Source organism: Crinia signifera, chromosome 6 (assembly GCF_055691185.1).
Source record: "Crinia signifera chromosome 6, ASM5569118v1, whole genome shotgun sequence".
Classification (NCBI taxonomy): domain Eukaryota; kingdom Metazoa; phylum Chordata; class Amphibia; order Anura; family Myobatrachidae; genus Crinia; species Crinia signifera.
The window spans coordinates 17,255,434-17,278,610 of record NC_139222.1 but is presented as its reverse complement, the minus strand read 5'-3'; the positions used below and the strand labels follow the sequence as shown (position 1 = coordinate 17,278,610).

The 23,177-nt window shown below is 47.6% G+C and overlaps 1 protein-coding gene across 3 annotated transcripts in view; it reads left to right on the top strand.

Annotated features, from left to right (window-relative positions):
• The window catches only part of LOC146010005 (uncharacterized), a 730,148-nt gene that overhangs the window by 259,870 nt on the left and 447,101 nt on the right, over window positions 1-23,177 (top strand). The window lies entirely within an intron of this gene.

Genomic DNA, 23,177 nt, shown 5'->3' with positions numbered 1-23,177 from the left:
CTTATTATTATTACGGTGTACTATACATGTTATACTATAACCGTCCTTTTATCATCTTTAATATATTTTGCACAATAGATTGTACTTTATAAATGAATGATGAGCGCTAAAAGAAGGGATAGGTTAAGGACAGTGAAAGATAAAGTAGGAAAAAACACCTGAAAAAAAATATAAAATGATTAAATGTAAACAGCTCTTTTGAGTAGCTTTAAAAGTCCGTGGGGCTGCTATGCTGTCCCTACCTCTGATACCTGGGAGCGCGGTGGAGGTTGACGTCTTTGCGGCTGGTTTGTAGAAGCCGCTCGTCTCTTCTCCGTCTCCCGGGCGACGTCACCAAGTGCCGGGATCGATGGCGGGTGCCGCTTCAGCTCCGATGGATCGGAGCTCACTTGTGGAGGTGGAAGGCGTGCAGGGGGGAACACGGACAAGTCTTCAACGCGTTTCATTGCAGCACTTTTTCAAGAATGGCTTGTTTGCGTTAATTATGGCTTTTTTATTTGCAAAAAAACTTTATTGTTTGCAAAAAACTTTATTGAACAAAACGGAAAGGGTCATAAAAACGGTGGGAACCGCATGGCAGCTTGCTTTAGTGCAGGTAATGGGTTCCAATAATTATTTATAGATAAAAAATTTGAGGTGTTTTTAATAAAAAATATAGAAAAAAGGAGAGAAGGAGGAAGAAGAAAGAGATACTGGTATTGATAATGGGGATTAATGGTTTTAGAAAAAATTAGACAACGAGAGTTGCATCTTCGTAAAAAAGCATTGAGTTCAAAGTTGATGTTGAGTCCTTTAGGCATCAAGGTTTGCATTGTGTAGATCCACTTTGTTTCTGTTTGTTTGAGTAGTTTGATAAAATCGCCGCCTCTCCAGTTTGGCTGACTTTTTTTTATCCCAATACAGCATAGACCTGATGGGTTTTTATTGTGTACTTGTATAAAATGGTTGGTCACGCTCTGGGTGGTAAGGCCTTTCTGGATATTGTAAATGTGTTCTGAAACCTGATTTTTAACTGTCTTTTTGTCTGTCCAATATATTGCTGGCTACAAGGACAGCACAAAAGGTATATGACACCCTCTGATTCGCATGAGATATGTTCTTTAATGTTGTATTCTTTTTTGGTGACATTGGATTTGAATGAGGTGATGGGTTTAGTTGACATATTCTGGTTTTTGCATGTGAGACAGTAATGAAAACCTTTTGTTAGTTTCCTATTTTGTTGTGAAGCGGGTTTGATGAAGCTAGAGACAAGTTCTTGGCGTAGGTTTTTGCTTTTTTGTAAATAATTTTTGGTTTCTCGGTCAGTAACGGTTTCAGGTCTTCATCTAAATGAAGAATGGACCAGTTTTTCTTGAGAATGTTTTCAAATATATGGTGGTGGCTGTTGAATTGGGTTACAAAAGTGATATGCTCATTGGTGGCTGTTTTTTTCTTCTGATATTTAATAGTTTCTTCACGGTTTAAATTTGTAATGGTGGTCAGTTGATTGCGTAATGTCTCTTCGTTATATCCTTTCTGTAAGAAATTTTGTCTAATTTTTTTCACTTGGTCCCAAAAAATGATGTTTTTTGTACAGTTTCTTCGTAGTCTTTTGTACTGGCCTAGCGGGATGTTCTGTACCCAGTTGTGGTGATGATTACTATGAATAGGAAGGATATTATTGCCATCTACAGGTTTGGTGTATGTCGTAGTGGTGATATTTCCTTCTTCAATAGTAATTTCGAGGTCCAAAAATATAATTCTTTCTTTGCTGGTGACTGTAGTGAATTGGAGGTTTAATTAGTTAGTGTTGAAGTAATGGCATAAATCTTCTAGTTCTGTTTCAGTGCCTTCCCAGACAAAGATAATGTCATCTATATATCTTTTCCATAATTTGATATTTTTCCGATAGATGTTCTTGGGCCATATCCAGTCTTCCTCCCATTTTGAAATGAACAGATTTGCATACGAGGGGGCAAAGGGGGTGCCCATGGCGGTCCCACAGGTTTGAAGAAAAAAAGTGTCTTTGTTCCAAAAATAATTGTGCTGTAAAATAAATTCAATGCCTTCCATGATGAAGTTAATTTTATTGTTTGGTAGTGTGGTTTTGGTGAGATAATGAAGAGTGTGGGCACAGCCTTCTGCATGACGGATAGAGGTGTATAGCGAAGTGACGTCACTGGTGCAGAGGATGTAATTTATCTTTCCATTCCAAATTTTCAAGGATTTGTAGAATATGGATGATATCTTTCAGGTAACTGGGTTGTATACAGACTATGGTTTGGAGAAATGAATCAATGAAAACAGAAAGGTTGGATGAGATAGAATTGATGCCGGAAACGATTGGACGGCCAGGTGGATTGGTGGAATTTTTATGTATTTTGGTTAAACAGTAAAAGGTAGGTATCTTGGGATTTTTTTTAATGTATTTATATTCGTTTTGATTGATGATTCCTAATAGGAATCGTCGAGTATATTGGTTTGTTTCTTTTGGAATTTTGTGGTTGGATCACTGGGAAGGGTCTGGTAGGTCAAGGTGTCTGATAATAAACTGTCTAAAACTATTCATCCCTATTCAATACCAGTATCTCTTTTTCTTCTTCCTCCTCTCTATTTTTATTAAAAACACCTCAATTTTTTTTATCTATAAATAATTATTGGAACCCATTACCTGCACTAAAGCAAGCTGCCATGCGGTTCCCATCGTTTTTATGACCCTTTCCGTTTTGTTCAATAAAGTTTTTTGCAAATAAAAAAGCCAGAATTAACGCAAACAAGCCATTCTTGAAATAGTGCTGCAAGAGCACGAAACGCGTTGAAGACTTGTCCATGTTCCCCCCTGCACGCCATCCACCTCCACAAGTGAGCTCCGATCCATCTGAGCTGAATCGGCACCCGCCATCGATCCCGGAACTTGGTGACGTCACCCGGGAACACGGAGAAGAGACGAGCGGCTTCTACAAACCAGCCGCAAAGACGTCAACCTCCACCCCGCTCCCAGGTATCAGAGGTAGGGACAGCGTAGCAGTCCCACGGACTTTTAAAGCTACTCAAGAGCTGTTTACATTTAATCATTTTATATTTTTTTCAGGTGTTTTTTCCTACTTTATCTTTCACTGCCCTTAACCTATCCCTTCTTTTAGCGCTCATCATTCATTTATTCTACTGCCTTAATTTTTACTGAGCTGCTCTTTTATTATTTTATTTTAGCGCAGTGTTCAATTTTTAGATTGTACTTTTATGAAAGCCTAAAATATAACCATCTTTATTTAACAATGTGTGGCCCCTAACAATAGTATTGTTTCCCTTTTATACTCCGGGCCCTATTGTACGATGTCAGAGTGATTGTGGTTACCAGGGGATACAGCAGATCACTGTTACCAGATTATAACTCTTGGTCTCAGTAATCTGAAATAGAAATGAATTTGATACTATCCTAGTGACCACTGTAGGATAGAGGGAGCTTCCTAGTAGCAGTCAGGGAGGGAGTATCCTAGTGACCATTATAGGACAGAGGGAGCTTCCTAGTAGCAGTCAGGGAGGGAGTATCCTAGTGACCATCATAGGACAGAGGGAGCTTCCTAGTAGCAGTCAGGGAGGGAGTATCCTAGTGACCATCATAGGACAGAGGGAGCTTCCTAGTAGCAGTCAGGAAGGGAGAATCCTAGTGACCATCGTAGGATAGAGGGAGCTTCCTAGTAGCAGTCAGGGAGGGAGTATCCTAGTGACCATTATAGGACAGAGGGAGCTTCCTAGTAGCAGTCAGGGAGGGAGTATCCTAGTGACCATCATAGGACAGAAGGAGCTTCCTAGTAGCAGTCAGGAAGGGAGTATCCTAGTGACCATCATAGGATAGAGGGAGCTCCCTAGTAGCAGTCAGGAAGGGAGTATCCTAGTGACCATCGTACGATAGGGGGAGCTTCCTAGTAGCAGTCAGGGAGGGAGTATCCTAGTGACCATCATAGGACAGAGGGAGCTTCCTAGTAGCAGTCAGGGAGGGAGTATCCTAGTGACCACTGTAGGATAGAGGGAGCTTCCTAGTAGCAGTCATGGAGGGAGTATCCTAGTGACCATCATAGGATAGAGGGAGCTTCCTAGTAGCAGTCAGGGAGGGAGTATCCTAGTGACCATCATAGGGTAGAGGGAGCTTCCTAGTAGCAGTCAGGGAGTATCCTAGTGACCATCATAGGACAGAAGGAGCTTCCTAGTAGCAGTCAGGAAGGGAGTATCCTAGTGACCATCATAGGATAGAGGGAGCTCCCTAGTAGCAGTCAGGAAGGGAGTATCCTAATGACCATCGTACGATAGGGGGAGCTTCCTAGTAGCAGTCAGGGAGGGAGTATCCTAGTGACCATCATAGGACAGAGGGAGCTTCCTAGTAGCAGTCAGGGAGGGAGTATCCTAGTGACCATCGTAGGATAGAGGGAGCTTCCTAGTAGCAGTCAGGGAGGGAGTATCCTAGTGACCACTGTAGGATAGAGGGAGCTTCCTAGTAGCAGTCATGGAGGGAGTATCCTAGTGACCATCATAGGATAGAGGGAGCTTCCTAGTAGCAGTCAGGGAGGGAGTATCCTAGTGACCATCATAGGATAGAGGGAGCTTCCTAGTAGCAGTCAGGGAGGGAGTATCCTAGTGACCATCATAGGATAGATGGAGCTTCCTAGTAGCAGTCAGGAAGGGAGTATCCTAGTGACCATCATAGGACAGAGGGAGCTTCCTAGTAGCGGTCAGTGAGGGAGTATCCTAGTGACCATCATAGGACAGAGGGAGCTTCCTAGTAGCAGTCAGGGAGGGAGTATCCTAGTGACCATCATAGGACAGAGGGAGCTACCTAGTAGCAGTCAGGGAGGGAGTATCCTAGTGACCACTGTAGGATAGAGGGAGCTTCCTAGTAGCAGTCATGGAGGGAGTATCCTAGTGACCATCATAGGATAGAGGGAGCTTCCTAGTAGCAGTCAGGGAGGGAGTATCCTAGTGACCACTGTAGGATAGAGGGAGCTTCCTAGTATCAGTCAGGAAGGGAGTATCCTAGTGACCATCATAGGATAGAGGGAGCTTCCTAGTAGCAGTCAGGGAGGGAGTATCCTAGTGACCACTGTAGGATAGAGGGAGCTTCCTAGTAGCAGTCATGGAGGGAGTATCCTAGTGACCATCATAGGACAGATGGAGCCTCCTAGTAGCAGTCAGGAAGGGAGTATCCTAGTGACCACCGTAAGATAGAGGGAGCTTCCTAGTAGCAGTCAGGAAGGGAGTATCCTAGTGACCACCGTAGGATAGAGGGAGCTTCCTAGTAGCAGTCAGGGAGTATCCTAGTGACCATCGTAGGATAGAGGGAGCTTCCTAGTAGCGGTCAGGAAGGGAGTATCCTAGTGACCATCGTTTGATAGGGGGAGCTTCCTAGTAGCGGTCAGGAAGGGAGTATCCAATTCTTTGTCCATGATGCATGTTAACCACCCCATGGACAAAGAATTCACCCGACAACAGCTCACGCCCCTCTGTCCCACACTGATTATGTTTTAGTTCAGAAAAATCATCAAGAATTGAGGACTCCGGTATTGCACCTATTGGTATATCTGACCGTGCCTTAATTTGGGTCTCCCTGATCCCGTTCACTGACAGTGGTTCTTATAGACCCTGGGGATTCCTGTCTCATTTAGCCAACTCTCCTACATTTAGGAACATGCTGGAGGTGAAGTGGCGCGAGTACACACATAATGAGACACATATCACCTCTTCTTTGTACTGGCAGGCTGCCAAATCCGTTCTTAGGGGAGAAATGATCAATTATGTTAATAGACTCTCTCAGACTGGATTCTTGGTCACTGCGGGTCTACCTTTGAAAGTTCCTATGCCGAGTGTGTTGGGTCCCGTCTTTCTCCTATTCAATTTCTTCTCTCTCTCCCATTTACCCCTACTCTCTCTCCTCTCTTCAGACCAGCGTTACTGGTGTGGCGTCAAGCCCATAAATCCTGTAGCTGGAGGGGCAGCGAGACCCCTTTATGGTACAATAAGGCATTCCCTGAGTTACGACAACTTTCGTCAGAGAACATGTGGTTTAAGACGGGCTTTACATCTGTCTCCCAGCTATTCCTCGAGGGGTCCATTAAATCATTCCAACAACTGTCTGAAGCAGGCATAGGCAACCTGCTGACCTCCAGCTGTTGTGACACTACACATCCCAGCATTCCTTGCCAGAGTATCGCTATTAGGGAATGCTAAAACTGTAGCAATGCATGCTGGGATGTGTAGTTTCACAACAGCTGGAGGTCCGCAGGTTGCCCATCACTGGCTCTGAAGCATTCCAATGATCAAATAGGCTTTTCTTCCAATATTTACAGCTTAGGCGTGCTGCTCAGACTCAGTTTGGCAGCTCTCCCCCCTCCACTTCTAATTATCCGATCAAAACTCTCCTAAAAAAAACCTGACCCCGAAAGGCCAAATATCTACTATATAATAATAACCTCAACAGTCAAATAGACGTAAACAGTCTTGATTCTCTTAAAGCAACGTGGGAACCTTACATTGGGGTATTGGATGGAGAGCAATGGGTGCAGATTCTAAGCTCGGTCAAATTTACAACCCCCATGCTTGAAGTATCAACAAATTTCGTTCTATATACTACATAGAGCCTACCGTTCCCCATTGTCCATGCATAGGGCGGGGCTTAGGTCTGACGACACCTGTCCCAGATGTGCCTCATCTAATGCTGATTTCTGGCATATGTTATGGTCTTGCCCACAGGTGCATGCCTTTTGGGAGGCGGTCTGGGCCGATATAACTACTACTGAGTACAAGTACTGTACTCCCTCAATATATGAATATACATTATGTCTGACTGCTTTGGCTAAGGTCCTTATTGCTAGGAAGTGGTTTGATGTCTCTTCTCCAAATATAAACAAGAGCTCTAGTAAATGAGGTATCGGGACATGAGAGATTCACCTATAAATCCAGGGGTTCGCTTGCTTCTTCTCTAAACAAGTGGAACAGATGGACCTCTTCTAGATTTGCCTCAGCCATCGACATCCAGCAAACCCTAATGAGCAATTAATAATCAGGAAGACGTATTACCCTTATAGCACAGACTCCCAATATACCCCAACTTCCTGATTTCACGTACATGCCTTAAACTTAATATACCAATAATATGTACCTTCAATTTTTTTTAAAGTGGGGGGGGGGGGTTCTTTTTTTTTTTCAAGGTTTGTAAGTTAAAAAATATACAACTTGTGTACGCGCAGAGCAAAATGCTTTTTCTATAATTGTACAATTTCTAACTATGCTTACACTTCTCAAATAACTGTGACTCAACCATTGTTATTGTAAAACAGATGTATGTTTATTATTGTCAACAGGTACAAATCTTTCCAGATGTATTCCACATTGCTGTAAAATTGTGCTTTTATTATTTGTTGAAATCCAATAAAAATGACACAATAAAAAAAAAATGATGTTAATGGACACAAAAAAGATTGTGACAGCCCAATCTAACCTCGCACTGTCCTTTCAAGCCTTTAAATCCCTCCCCTCCCCCTCTACTCGCGAAGCCTACCAAACGGCTAAGGCTCACTTCCATGGGGTTTTGGATCAGCTTACTTCTCGTCACACATTTCTCGGAGAGTCAATATTATAAACATGGAAACAAACCTAGAAAGACTTCTATTTATTACGTAGTCACACTGCTCCCTCTTCAATCTCGGTATTACGTTCTTAAGATGGACACATAATAGGAGAGGGCCCAGATAGAGCAGACTTACTTGGCATCATTTATAAAGATTTATACTCGGTCCCACTTGTTGATATGCACCAACAATATTTGTTTTGGGAAACTCCCTACCGACCTTGTCCCCAGAATGTGCTGATTCGTTGCTTGCTCCCATAACATCTGACGAGGTAGCCAATGCCATTACACACCTAAACCCCTCGATAGCTCCCGGCACAGATGGGAGATTTGCCTTCCCTTATTGACTTTTTCAAAATCAGAATCAGCTTTATTGGCCAGGTATACTTGCGTATACTAGGAATTAGATTTGGATTGCTGTGCAACAGCTGGGTAGGTAACAGTTCAACAGTGACAGTACAGATATGCATAACCTATACAGGTATACACTAGATGTGCCCTGGGTATTATAGACACAGGAGACACATATTCGCTGGGCAGCACAGTGCCTAGGCAGCCATCAGCGGCACCACTGGTCATTGCAGCAGCCAGGTAGGTAACAATATACGCAGAGACAGTACAGTTATCACACAGAACACATACCCGCCGAGCAGCACAGCGCCTAGGCTGCTATCGGTGGCACCACTGGTCATTGCAGCAGCCAGGTAGGTGACAGTATAAGCAGGGACAGTACAGTTATCACGCAGGGAACACCTACCCGCCAAGCTGCACAGCACCTGGGCAGCCATCAGCGCCATCACTGGTCATTGCAGCAGCCAAGTAGGTAACAATATAAGCAGGGACAGAACAGTTATCACACAGGGAACACATACCGCCAAGCTGCACAGCGCCTAGGCAGCCATCAACTGCATCACTGGTCATTGCAGCAACCAGGTAGGTAACGCTGTAAGCAGAGACAGTACAGTTATCACACAGAACACATACCTGCCGAGCTGCACAGTGCCGAGGCTGCTATCGGTGGCACCACTGGTCATTGCAGCAGCCAGGTAGGTGACAGTATAAGCAGGGACAGTACAGTTATCACACAGGGAACGCCAAGCTGCACAGCGCCTAGGCAGCCATCAACTGCATCACTGGTCATTGCAGCAACCAGGTAGGTAACGCTGTAAGCAGGGACAGTACAGTTATCACACAGGGAACACATACCTGCCAAGCTGCACAGCACCTAGGCAGCCATCAGCGGCACCACTGGTCATTGCAGCAGCCAGGTAGGTAACAATATAAGCAGGTGCAGTACAGTTATCACACAGGGAACACATACCCGCCGAGCTGCACAGCACCTAGGCAGCCATCAGCGGCACCACTGGTCATTGCAGCAACCAGGTAGGTAACGCTGTAAGCAGAGACAGTACAGTTATCACACAGGGAACACATACCTGCTGAGCTGCACAGCGCCTAGGCAGCCATCAGCGGCGCCACTGGTCATTGCAGCCAGGGCGGGTGACAGGGGGCGTCAAAGGGGACACTTGTACTGGACCCCGACCAGTTGAGGGACCCTAAGGCGGTTTTGAGGAACTCGGGCTGTAAGCGTGGCTGACTAATCACCTGTCTGGCTACCCGTACTAATGAGTTTAGTAACATCACGCAACGCACTAAACCATATGACACAATGCTGAGCCCTCCCATCTGCCTTTCCCAATTATATTGCATAATAAATATTAATTATCTGATTATTTCTAATACTAAAAAAAATACTTTCAATGTGCAATGTAATAAAAAGCCACATGTGGTTTGGGGGGGGGGGGCCCGGAGATATCAGTGTTCCGGCCCCTAAGATTTATGTTGCCACCCCTGATTGCAGCAGCCAGGTGGGTAACAATATAAGCAGAGACAGTACAGTTATCACACAGGGAACACATACCCACCGAGCTGCACAGCGCCTAGGCAGCCATCAGCGCCACCACTGGTCATTACAGCAGCCATGTAGGTAACAATACAGTACAGTTATCACACAGGGAACACATACCCGCCGAGCTGCACAGCACCTAGGCAGCCATCAGCGGCACCGCTGGACATTGCAGCAGCCAGGTAGGTAACAATATAATTTTTACAACTCTATCCTCTCTGACTAGGCTATCCCCCAGTATTTCAGTTCTGCTGTTATATAAGTACTCCTGAAACCAGGTCGTGATCCTGAATTTCCTGCATCTTATCGCCCTACCTCCTTGTTAGACGTAGATTATAAAAAATGTATGAAACGGATGTCTGATCACTTAAAACAGTGTTGGCTAACCTTGACACTTTAGCTGTTGTTGAACTACACATCCCAGCATGCTCTGCATCAGTTTTAGCATGGCCAAATAGTAAAACTGATGCAGTTCATGCTGGGATGTGTAGTTCAACAACAGCTGGAGTGTCACGGTTAGCCATCACTGGCTTAAAACAAATTCTCCCATCTATTATTGCTCCTGGTCAAACTGGTTAAGTCCATGATAAATGTCAGGAAAGTGATCTCTGTGCTCCAGTCATCTGCCATCAATGTTACTTCAACACCCCAAGCTATTATTTCGATAAAAGCAGAAAAGGTGTTTGATTTGATTAATTAACTGGGATCATCTATACACGACCCTGCTTAAATTTGGTTTCCCTCCCCAATTTCTGTCTCCTCTGCAGGCTCAATATTCTGCCCCAGCTACCCAGGTCTCTAGTAATAGCTACCTGTCCTCTCCATTCCCAGTTTGTCGTGGCACCAGTCAGGGCTGCCCCATGTCCCCATTGGTCTTTGCAGTGGCACTGGAACCATTGGCGGTGGCCTTGCATTCCTCAGCAGACTATACTGGTATTTGTGTTTTCAAGACGGAACTTAAACTCTGGTGAGAATCTGAGGGACCCAATTTATAGTCATGTTAGGATTACCGTTTTGCATTATAAATATCTAGGTATTACCGTCCCCGTACAATTGTCTTCTGGAAGGTACTCCCCTTATCTTTATTAGGCCGTCTGGTGTTGATTAAAAGCATTGCATTTCCTAAACTATCCTATCCCATCCAAATGTTACCCATTTCATTGTCTCCCTTGGATACCTGTTATTGCACAAAACCTTTCACTACTTTTCTATGGAAGGGAGGTGACCCGAGAATAGCACTTGCTAAATTACAATTACCCAGAGATAGGGGATGGCAGGTATTGTAAGGGAATGTTGGGACCCGGCGACTATAGTAAAAGACTAAGAATAAATATGTTATAAAAAATATTAGAATTTATTTTTACATTCAAACTTTCAACTTAACGTGCAGTGATGGCAAGTTTTATGATCTTAATAAACCAACATTACAATAATACAGAGCAAGTTCAAACAAACATAAATACAGATTCTTTTAGTTAAAGAAAGAGGAGATATAGTACAATTCTAAACAATAATAAACAATAATATCAATTGCCAGAATTCTCTTCAGTATAGATGTTTATAGTGTGGCCACAGACTACATGAGCCTCTAGTGGTGCAACACACAGAGAGACCCATAGAGCAACCAAGGCCACAAACAGGGGCGGATTGGGAATTAAAACCAGCCCGGGGTCCCCTCTCTTGTTTGCCCTCGCGCTTGAACCTCTTGCCGTCTCCCTAAGGCAATCCACATTGTATAGGGGTGTTAAAATCAGAGGACAGGAATGTAAACTATCCATGTTTGCGGATGACATGTTATTATTTGTCTCCAATCCGACTACCTCGGTGCCAGCTATAACCCAACTATTAGATCAATTCGGATCTTTTGCTGGCTACAAAATTAATTATTCAAAATCTGAGATCCTCCCTCTAAAGGGACCAGTGCCGGGACTCCAAACACGATTACATACATGCCCAACTGTGTCAGCCTTCCATTTGGTCAAAAGTAAGCTGAAATATTTAGGGATTAATATACCACTCTCCCTAGCTAACTTATATAAGGAAAATGTAACACCAAAGATTACCGCGGTCAAACAGACCATTAGAAACTGGCAGTTGTTACCTCTCTCTTTGCTAGGCAGGGCGACGGTGATAAAATCTGTATTATTCCCAAAGATATCGTATGTATTACAAATGCTGCCTTTATCCCTTACTAGCTCAGACTTGAAAACTATAGAAAGGGCCTTTAGATCCTTTTTGTGGGCAGGCAAAAAACCCCGCATAGCTTACTCTAAGTTAAAACTGCCTAGAACGGAGGGTGGGCTGACAATTCCTGATCCTGGTACCTTTGGAAAAGCAATCCATTTTAAATATATTATGGACTGGATCTAACAGAGGTCTGTATATGTGAATTATGAGCTGGAAATGGAAGCATTTCATCCCTTCTCCCCAGTAGCATTGTTGCACATGCCTAAGAAAGATATCCCACTACATATATCACATCATGTACTATTCAAAGAAACATACAGAGCATGGATGTGCACTAACAGGCGACTAAGGAGAAACCCCTCAGTGTCTAGGCATAAGACGATATGGGGAAACTTTGGCTTTCTACCTGCTTTTAATAACACTTTGTTCGGTCAGTGGCGATCGGCTGGCATTAGTGCTATCAGGGATGTCTTTGATCCAGGAGGCAAACTAATGAGCTTCCAGACCTTAAAGGAAAAATTGAATCTTTCCACGAAACACCATTTTTTGTACATTCAAATTAGGCACTTTATTTCAAGCATGCCCAAAGCATTCGAGACGATGGGATCACAAGACCCAATTGAAAGCTTGATCGCCTTAACCCGCACTGTTCCCTTTAAAGTAAAATATTATTACAGCTACGTTAATAAGCTTCCTGTCCACAAAATATGGGGAAGATCATACAGGGCCTGGAAAGAAGACATCCCTGACCTCAATAGCATAGAAGATATGCTTAGATTTATAAATACGGGCACGAAGGCTTTGTTTTCTGCATCGTTACAGGAAACATATGTTAAAATGCTAAACAGAGCCTTTGTGTCGCGGGCCCAGAGGGCACACATGGTGCAGGATGCCTCGCAGAGTTGCCCAAAATGCAAAATAAAGATAGCGAATTTTTTCCATAATGTGTGGAAATGTGGCAAAGTAGCCCTTTTTTGGAACAAAGTGATTCAATTCATCAATAAAACCTTTCACATTTCTCTGGTGAGGCTCCCTCAGGCATGTTTGTTACTCAACTTTAAAGGGTGGGACTTGGGTCCCAGACAGAAAGAAATTGAAAGGGTACTGCCAGTCATTTTGGTTGTTGCTCAAAAATGTATACTACTTCATTGGATTAACAAGTCTACCCCTAGGCTATCTGACCTAACGAATATGATATTGAGAATAATTTATTACGAGAGGCAAGCCATTATGCCAGATGTTGAAAGCGGGGTTATTACCTTTTACAAAAAGTGGGGAATATATTTAGAATCACTAGATGAATCCGTCCGACAACATATCCTACGCCTTTTTGATAACACCACTTGGGCCCTTCTACGTAAAAGTAACACTGGCAAATAGGAGAAACTTCTGAGATGCGGTACTTACCAATTCTGGCTTACGATGCCAAACCATGTGATAGGATGGCTGGCACACGACACATCTATCATATATGTTAAATGTATGTTTCATGATTTTTACGTCTTATACAACATGTGTAATTAAGCTCTCTCATCTCCTATATATTTGGCTACATCTGTCACTCAAAGTGGGTGTCTGTGTCTATAACGCTCTGTTCCTGGACTTTCCTCTTAATGTGTGATTGCCTTTATCTGTGCTGAACACCTTTCTGAGAAATTAACCTGTTTAAAACAGGTGATGGCAATCATACATTAAGGGGAAGTCTAGAAACAGAGCATTGTGTCCCTCCTGGAGAGGGTCATGTTGGGAGGTATGTGACAGAGAACCAGCCCAGTGAGCCCACAGACAGTGCCAGACACCCACTGCCTTCCCATGTTGCCCAGCACTGCTACTCCACAGCCACCAGGTGAGCGCCCCCCTCCCACGATTTGCGGCAAAAACACCCGCTCCCCCGTGACCCCCCCTACCGCGATTCGCAGCAAAAACACCCCCGCGACCCCCCCTCCCGCGATTCGCTGCAAAAAGAACCCCCCCACGACCCCTCCCGCAATTTGCGGCATAACCACCACCCCGCGACCCCCCCTCCCGCGAATCGCGGCAAACCCTCCCCTGTGACCCCCCCCCCCGATTCGCGGAAAAAACACCCCCCCCCCGCGACCTCCCTCCCGCGGCAAAAAGAACCCCACCGCGACCCCCCCTTGCACGATTGGCGGCACCCCCCCTGCAACCCCCCTCCCGCGATTCGCGGCACCCCCCCCCCCTCGCAATTCGTAGCAGCCCCAGGATTAAATGGCACATGCAAAACACTGACATGGCTATGGTCGACAATTAAAAAGGTTGACATGAGTTTTTGAAGATTTATTTTAAATTTTTTTAATTTTTTCATATTCATTGTCATGTGTCGACATGGACACCAATGAAGTGGCACACTTATGTCAACATTTACATGTGTTGACCTTTCTGTGTTGATTTTTTCTTGTGGCGATTCGCGTCACACCCCCCGCAACCCCCCCTCCCGCGATACGCGGCACCCCCCGTGACCCCCCACCTCCCGCAATTCGCGGCAACCCCCCACCGAAACCCCTGTGAACCCCGCCCTCCCGCAATTCGCGGCACCCCCCGTGATTCGCGGCAGCTCCAGAATTAAATTGCACATGGAAAACACTGACATGGCTATGGTCGACAATGAAAAAGATTGACATGAGTTTTTGAAGATTTATTTCATTTTTTGAATGTTTTCATATTCATTGTCATGTGTCAACATGGACACCAATGAAGTGGCACACTTATGTCAACATTTACATGTGTTGACCTTTCTGTGTTGATTTTTTCGGTACTTCTGTACTTTCACGGCGGCAGCATGGCGCCGCGCGTCAGAGTCCCCTTGCGGGGCTCGCTTCGCTCACCCACGCTGCGGGCTCGCCACGCTAATTAAAATCAACTCCATGCCAACATGGATAGTGGAGGTATGAACTATCCATGTTGGCATGGCGTTAACTTAGTTTATTTTACTTAGTTAGTGGCGAGCGTAACCCGGAAGTACGCGCGGCGCCATGCTGGCGCCGTGAAAGTAAAGAAGTACCATTTTTTCTTGTGGCGATTCGCGTCACACCCCCCCGCAACCCCCCCCCCCGCGATTCGCGGCACCCCCGTGACCCCCCACCTCCCGCAATTCGCGGCAACCCCCCACCGAAACCCCTGTGAACCCCGCCCTCCCGCGATTCGCGGCACCCATCCCCCGCAACCCCCCCCTCCCGAAAATCGCGGCACCACCCGCGATTCGCGGCAGCCCCAGGATTAAATGGCACATGCAAAACACTGGCACGGCTATGGTCGACAATGAAAAAGGTTGACATCAGTTTTTTAAGTTTTTTTTTTCATTTTTTGAATATTTTCATATTCATTCTCATGTGTCGACATGGACACCAATGAAGTGCCACACTTATGTCAACATTTACATGTGTTGACCTTTCTGTGTTGATTTTTTCTTGTGGTGATTTGCGTCACACCCCCCCCACCCCCCCCACTCCCGCGATTCACGGCACACACACACACACACCTCCCCCGCGATTCTCGGCACCCCACCCCGTGACCCCCCCTCCCGTGATTCACGGCACACACCCACGACCCCCCCTCCCATGATTCGCCGTAACCCCCCCTCCCGCGATTCGCGGCACCCACCCCCGCGACCCCCCCCTCCCGCAATTCGCGGCACCCCCCCGCGATTCGCGGCAGCTCCAGAATTAAATTGCACATGGAAAACACTGACATGGCTATGGTCGACAATGAAAAAGGTTGACATGAGTTTTTGAAGTTTTTTTTTTTTCATTTTTTGAATGTTTTCATATTCATTCTCATGTGTCGACATGGACACCAATGAAGTGCCACACTTATGTCAACATTTACATGTGTTGACCTTTCTGTGTAGATTTTTTCTTGTGGCGATTCGCGTCACACCCCCCCCACCCCCCCCCGCAACCCCCACTCCCGCGATTCACGGCACACACACACCCCCCCGCGATTCTCGGCACCCCACCCCGTGACCCCCCCTCCCGTGATTCACGGCACACCCCCCGCGACCCCCCCTACCATGATTCGCCGCAACCCCCGTAACCCCCCTCCCGCGATTTGCGGCAACCCACCACGCGACCCCCCTCCCGCGATTCTCTGCAATCCCTCCCCTCCCGCGATTCGGAGCATCCACCCCCCCACAACCCCCCCTCCTGCAATTCACGGCACCCCCCGCGACCCCCCCTCCTGCAATTTGCGGCACCCTCCGCGACCCCCCCTCCCGCGATTCGCGGACACCTAAGTTGCAATACAGGCATCTTTCATACAATTCTAACCATATTTCTCATATACAAACGTTCACAAATTAAGGGGGCGCAGCCCCTTACGACGGTGTGAAGAGCGCCCGTAGGGCGCGATGAATCACCTAGTAATGTAATATAACACTAGTATGAAGATCAAGATGTAACACTTCGGGGCTGTGCCCCCCCCCTATAGGTTATTGTCTTTTCCCTTTGTCATGTTTTGTCGTATTGCATTGTAAACGTACTTACGTACACAGGTTTTTGCAAGTTTGACAGTAGAAATATTACTGTACACTCCATATCTCAATTTTGTATTTCTGCCGATTATATATGGTTGCAAGGCTTTGGAAAACTCTTATTACGCCATGAGAAACTCAAGATATCGCTATCTCTGTAACTATCTGTTCCCACCTAAGATGTTTATACAATCATTGTACACAAAATGATATGGAATTATTGTATACTTCTAACAACAAATTTTTAATAAACAGTTATTGAAAAAAAAAAAAAAAAAAACCAGCCCGGGGGAAATATCTTGAAGCAGCCCTAATGGGTGGGGGGGGGGGGGGGGGCAGTTTGTAGCGCTCCGAAGGCGGTCCCGATTTTTTTGGGGTGTGACATATCAATATGGGGTGTGGCCTATTTCAACGAGGCCACGCCCAGTTTTGCCGCTGAGTTAAAAAATGATAAGTTCACATTATGCAACGGAATGAGAAGACACAGGGTGAGACGGGTTGGTAATGAAGGGTGAGAAGGGGGTGACGAGGGGTGAGAGTAGAGTGGTAGGGTGGACGAGGATGCAGGGAGGGAGGGGGGACAGAGTGTGGCGTACAATGCTGCGAGGGTAGATGCAGGGTGGCTGAGAACGAAGGGAGGACTTAAACAGGGTGGCACAGGACGCAGAGTGTGAGGGGGGCATGGTGGCACAGGATGCAGGGTACGAGGGGGAGTGCAGAGTGGCAGAGGATGCAGGGAGGGGAGTCGCAAAGTGGTGGAGGATGCAGGGAGGGGAGACAGTAATGCCCATTACACATATGCCACACACCGTGATGCCCATTATACATATGCCGCACACCGTATGCCCATTATACATATGCCGCACACCGTGATGCCCATTATACATATGTCACACACCGTGATGCCCAATATATATATGCCACACACCGTGATCCGATCATAGGCGAATCTAGAATTATGTTAATGGGTGGTCCCAGACCTAGATATAACAGTAGGGGGACCTTTGCGCGGCATAGCCGCGCATCAAAAAGGGGGCGTGGTCTCATGGGAGGAGGCGTGGCATCACAAAAAGGGGTGTGGTATTACACTTTAGACCATACACAGTAATGCCCATTACACATTTTAGCAAACTCCATAATACCCATTACACATAAAGCCACACGCCGTAATGCCAATTACACATAATGCCCATTACACATTGTGCCACACATCATGATGCCCATTACATACTATATAACAAACCGTAATGCCCATTACATATTTGCCATATAAGTGCTGCTTACCTACGTGCTCATTGCTAGTGGGTTCTTGCTTGATGGCACCATAGTACCCATCACACCTGATGCCGCGCACCATAGAACCCATTACACATGATGCTGCACACATAATGCCCCTTACACATGATGCCGCGCACCATAGTACCCATTACACATGATGCCGCACACCATAGTACCCATTACACATGATGCTGCACACATAATGCCCCTTACACATGATGCTGCACACATAATGCCCCTTACACATGATGCTGCACAATGTAATGCCCCTTACACATTAAGCCACACATTATGCGTAATGCCCCCACATACCGCCACTTGTAGCGTCCCTTAAGCAATGCCCCCAAAAGTGCCACTTACTGTAAATTTTTATATGAGCCTTCGCTGCTGCTGCAGGGAGAGATGGAGAGCGGTGCAGCTGCTTCTATGAGAAGAGGAGCAGAGCGCAGCGCAGAGCACGCTCCCACTCCCCTCCTGGTGTCCCCTCTAGCCGAGTGGACATTTGAAATATTGTGCACGTTGTTGTTGTGCGTGATGTCGGGGGAGCACGCCGGGCGCCGGCACCACATGATTAAAGGGGGAGGGCTGAGGTGAAAGCGGGGAGAAGAATTGGAGCGGAAGCTGCAGGGGTGACAGTCATTGACAGCTGGGCAGAGAGCAGAGGGCTGCCTGGCTGTATTCAGAGCACTGCAGGTCACGTCTGTTTGAAATAATACCCCTTTCACAACAGAAAATGCAGGGATTTACCCGGGAATATGGTCCCAGGATCATGCAGGGACATTCCCAGGCTGACCCCTTATACACCAGCCTAGTCCCTGCATTTTCTGGTGTGAGGGGGAGAGACAACCACTCCCCTCTCCCTACCCCCCTTTAACCAACCAGCTTTATCTTCGGAACCAACTGACCCATTTACATGAGACCAGTATCATATTGAAGAACTTTTGAGTTGGCTTTGAATGATTTTGGTCCCGAGAAACTGGGCTGTTTGGTTCCAGAGAAATCTGCCCTCAAAGAACATAAACAGTCATGAAATTACATTTAAGAAATGAAAAAAAAAAGGTTTAACCTCAATATTCCTGGAACCAATTAACCCATATGGATCCAGCCTGGTATCAGATTGAAGGCCCTGCGATTTGGGTTCGACTGAGATCAACCTCGAGCTTCAGTAAAGGTGGAACTGGCAGCTGTTGAACTCGGTGGGGGGCGGAATTAGCAGGTCCCATGTTATCCTATAGGGTAAACGTTCCAGCTTTGCCTGGCAGTATCTCCGGTTCCCAGGGGGCTAGAGACACGGGGCTGGGCTCGTTGGAAAGCTCCATCCCTCAGCTACAAAATGGGCTAATGGGTGGTCCTGTGCACCCCCGGACCACCCCCTAGATTAGCCTATGGATCCGATCCGCCCCTGGCTGGGTATATGTGAAAGAAACAATTGAGGTGACCTGCTGTGCCGTGTGAGGCTGAGTGTGTCCTGCTAAGCGGCTGGTAGTAGCCGATAATGATGTGTGCTGTCAGAGAGCCCGGACAGTGAGCAGACCAGGCTGCGTGAAGTAAGGGCTGTAGAGTCCAATGTAGATTATGTGGCAGCAGCGTGCCAGATCAGCACGCTCTCTGGGTAAGGGGCTGAAATCTACACACGAGTGTCAAGTCAGCATTCTGGTGTGTTGAATGGGCTGACGTCTACATAGAGGCGTGTCGACAAGTCGGAGATCGGCCCATCGCGGGTTACTGGGTTATGTTGAAGTGAAGGCAACTAGAGTGGGCTGACAGAAAGTGGTATACTCTGCTGTGTCAATGTGTCGACAGTGTGGAGAACGTGACATCCGGCTGTGTCAGACCAAGTAGTCAAACATATATATTAAGAAAGTCGACAGTGGCTTGCTACAGGTTGCAGTCAATAACAAGTGCCAGGCCAGGGAATAGCGCAAGCTCACCATATAATGTTGCCGTATATAGTATCAGACAGGAGTTGGTCAAAACTGACGACACGCGGCGGTGTCACTCAACATGTAGACAAGGGCAGCAGTACACATTTGAGGTGGTGGCATGTAAGCCGTTGCCAATCAGTAACATAGCCCTGCAGGGACTAGACAGCAGCCCATCAGGGCTAAATTGTCGCCTATGTCAGCATGTCAACCAATTCCATGATCCCAACACTGGGAGGGGGATAGAGGTTACGACACGCGACGGTGTCAAACAACAAAACCCTCATCAATATTCAGGCAGTGCCGAAAACGTAATTGGGACAGAGCAACACGGCTTAGACGACGCGGGTGGGACACAATCAGGGAACAGGTGGGACACAATCATGGAACAGAACAGCTAACAGACATGGTTATATACCAATGCGCTCAGCGGCGCAACCATGAGAGCAGACAAATAAATGGTACTGGCAGGGGCGCACGGTTATATATATATATATATATACATATATATACATATATATATATATATACACACATATATACACACACACACACACACACATATATATATATACACACACACACATATACACACATATATACACACACACATATATATATATATATACATATACACACACATATATATACACACACACACATATATATATATACACACACATATATATATATATATATATATCTCCTATATATTTGGCTACATCTGTCACTCAAAGTGGGTGTCTGTGTCTATAACGCTCTGTTCCTGGACTTTCCTCTTAATGGCCCTTATTCTGATCGGTGCGGCCGGAGCCGCATATGCGGCTCCGACCGCACAGACGAATCCCCGCCTTGCGTACGGATCACCACCTCCGTCCGTACGCGGATATGTGGCGATCCGTATGAAAGTGGACGGGGATACGCCTCCTCCACCTTGGGAGCTGCCCCTGCATTCGATGGTCGCCGAACATCGAATGCAGGGCCGCACGCTCCACCAGGTCCCGCAACACAAGACCACACGGACACTTGTCCGTGTGAAATCTTGTATTGGGGCGGGCAGCTGACATCCGGCGATGTCAGCTGCCCGCCCCCTACACGCGCGTCATGGCCTCATTACCATGCATACGCCCCGCGTTTGCATGGGAACGCCCATGAAACGCGGGGCGTATGCATAGGGAAATGAGGCTAAGTAGCCCCTCACGCCCCTATCCGCCCCCTTTGCGGCGGTCAAAAGAAGTGTGCGGCGATTTCGCCTGCACATGCGCAGAGTGACCTCTGCACATGCGCAGAGCGAAAACATCGGCGGAACGGCCGCATGCGGCCGTTTCTGAACCGATCAGAATAAGGGCCAATGTGTGATTGCCTTCATCTGTGCTGAACACCTTTCTGAGAAATTAACCTGTTTAAAACAGGTGACGGCAATCATACATTAAGGGGAAGTCTAGAAACAGAGCATTGTGTCCTCCTGGACAGGGTCATGTTGGGAGGTATGTGACAGAGAACCAGCCCAGTGAGCCCACAGACAGTGCCAGACACCCACTGCCTTCCCATGTTGCCCAGCACTGCTACTCCACAGCCACCAGGTGAGCGCCCCCCTCCCGCGATTTGCGGCAAAACCTCCCCCCCGCGCGCCCCCCCTCCCGCGATTTGCGGCAAAAACACCCGCTCCCCGCGACCCCCCCTACCGCGATTCGCAGCAAAAACACCCCCGCGACCCCCCCTCCCGTGATTCGCTGCAAAAAGAACCCCCCCACGACCCCTCCCGCAATTTGCGGCATAACCACCACCCCGCGACCCCCCCCCCTCCCGCGAATCGCGGCAAACCCTCCCCCGTGACCCCCCCCCCGATTCGCGGAAAAAACACCCCCGCGACCTCCCTCCCGCGATTCGCGGCAAAAAGAACCCCCCGCGACCCCCCCTTGCACGATTGGCAGCACCCCCCCTGCGACCCCCCTCCCGCGATTCGCGGCACCCCCCCCCCCCCAGCCCCAGGATTAAATGGCACATGCAAAACACTGACATGGCTATGGTCGACAATGAAAAAGGTTGACATGAGTTTTTGAAGATTTATTTTAAATTTTTTCAAATTCATTGTCATGTGTCGACATGGACACCAATGAAGTGGCACACTTATGTCAACATTTACATGTGTTGACCTTTCTGTGTTGATTTTTTCTTGTGGCGATTCGCGTCACACCCCCCCGCAACCCCCCTCCCGCGATTCGCGGCACCCCCGTGACCCCCCACCTCCCGCAATTCGCGGCAACCCCCCACCGGAACCCCTGTGAACCCCGCCCTCCCGCGATTCGCGGCACCCACCCCCGCGACCCCCCCTCCCGCAATTCGCGGCACCCCCCCCCCGTGATTCGCGGCAGCTCCAGAATTAAATTGCACATGGAAAACACTGACATGGCTATGGTCGACAATGACAAAGGTTGACATGAGTTTTGAAGTTTTTTTGTCATTTTTTTTCATGTGTTGATTTTTTTCTTGTGGCGATTCGCGTCACACCCCCCGCGACCCCCCCCCTCCCGCAATTCGCGGCAACCCCCCACCGGAACCCCCATGAACCCCGCTCTCCCGCGATTCGCAGCACCCACCCCCCGCAACCCCCCCCTCCTGCAAATCGCGGCACCCCCTGCGATTCGCGGCAGCCCCAGGATTAAATGGCACATGGAAAACACTGACATGGCTATGGTCGACAATGAAAAAGGTTGACATGAGTTTTTGAAGTTTTTTTTTTTCATTTTTTTAATATTTTCATATTCATTCTCATGTGTCGACATGGACACCAATGAAGTGCCACACTTATGTCAACATTTACATGTGTTGACCTTTCTGTGTTGATTTTTTCTTGTGGCGATTTGCGTCACACCCCACCCCCACAACCCCCACTCCCGCGATTCACGGCACACACACACACCTCCCCCGCGATTCTCGGCACCCCACCCCGTGACCCCCCCTCCCGTGATTCACGGCACACCACCGCGACCCCCCCTCCCATGATTCGCTGCAACCCCCGCCCCGTAACCCCCCCTCCCGCGATTCGCGGCACCCACCCCCGCGACACCCTCTCCCGCAATTCGCGGCACCCCCCCGCGATTCGCGGCAGCTCCAGAATTAAATTGCACATGGAAAACACTGACATGGCTATGGTCGACAATGAAAAAGGTTGACATGAGTTTTTGAAGTTTTTTTTTCATTTTTTGAATGTTTTCATATTCATTCTCATGTGTCGACATGGACACCAATGAAGTGCCACACTTATGTCAACATTTACATGTGTTGACCTTTCTGTGTTGATTTTTTCTTGTGGCGATTCGCGTCACACCCCCCCCACCCCCGCGATTCACGGCACACACACACCCCCCCGCGATTCTCAGCACCCCACCCCGTGACCCCCCCTCCCGTGATTCACGGCACACCCCCCGCGACCCCCCCTACCATGATTCACCGCAACCCCCCTCCCGCGATTTGCGGCAACCCACCACGCGACCCCCCTCCCGCGATTCTCTGCAATCCCTCCCCTCCCGCGATTCGCAGCATCCACCCCCCCTCCTGCAATTCGCGGCACCCCCCGCGACCCCCCCTCCTGCAATTCGCGGCACCCTCCGCGACCCCCCCTCCCGCGATTCGCGGACACCTAAGTTGCAATACAGGGCATCTTTCATACAATTCTAACCATATTTCTCATATACAAACGTTCACAAATTAAGGGGGCGCAGCCCCTTACGACGGTGTGAAGAGCGCCCGTAGGGCGCGATGAATCACCTAGTATATATATATATATATATATAT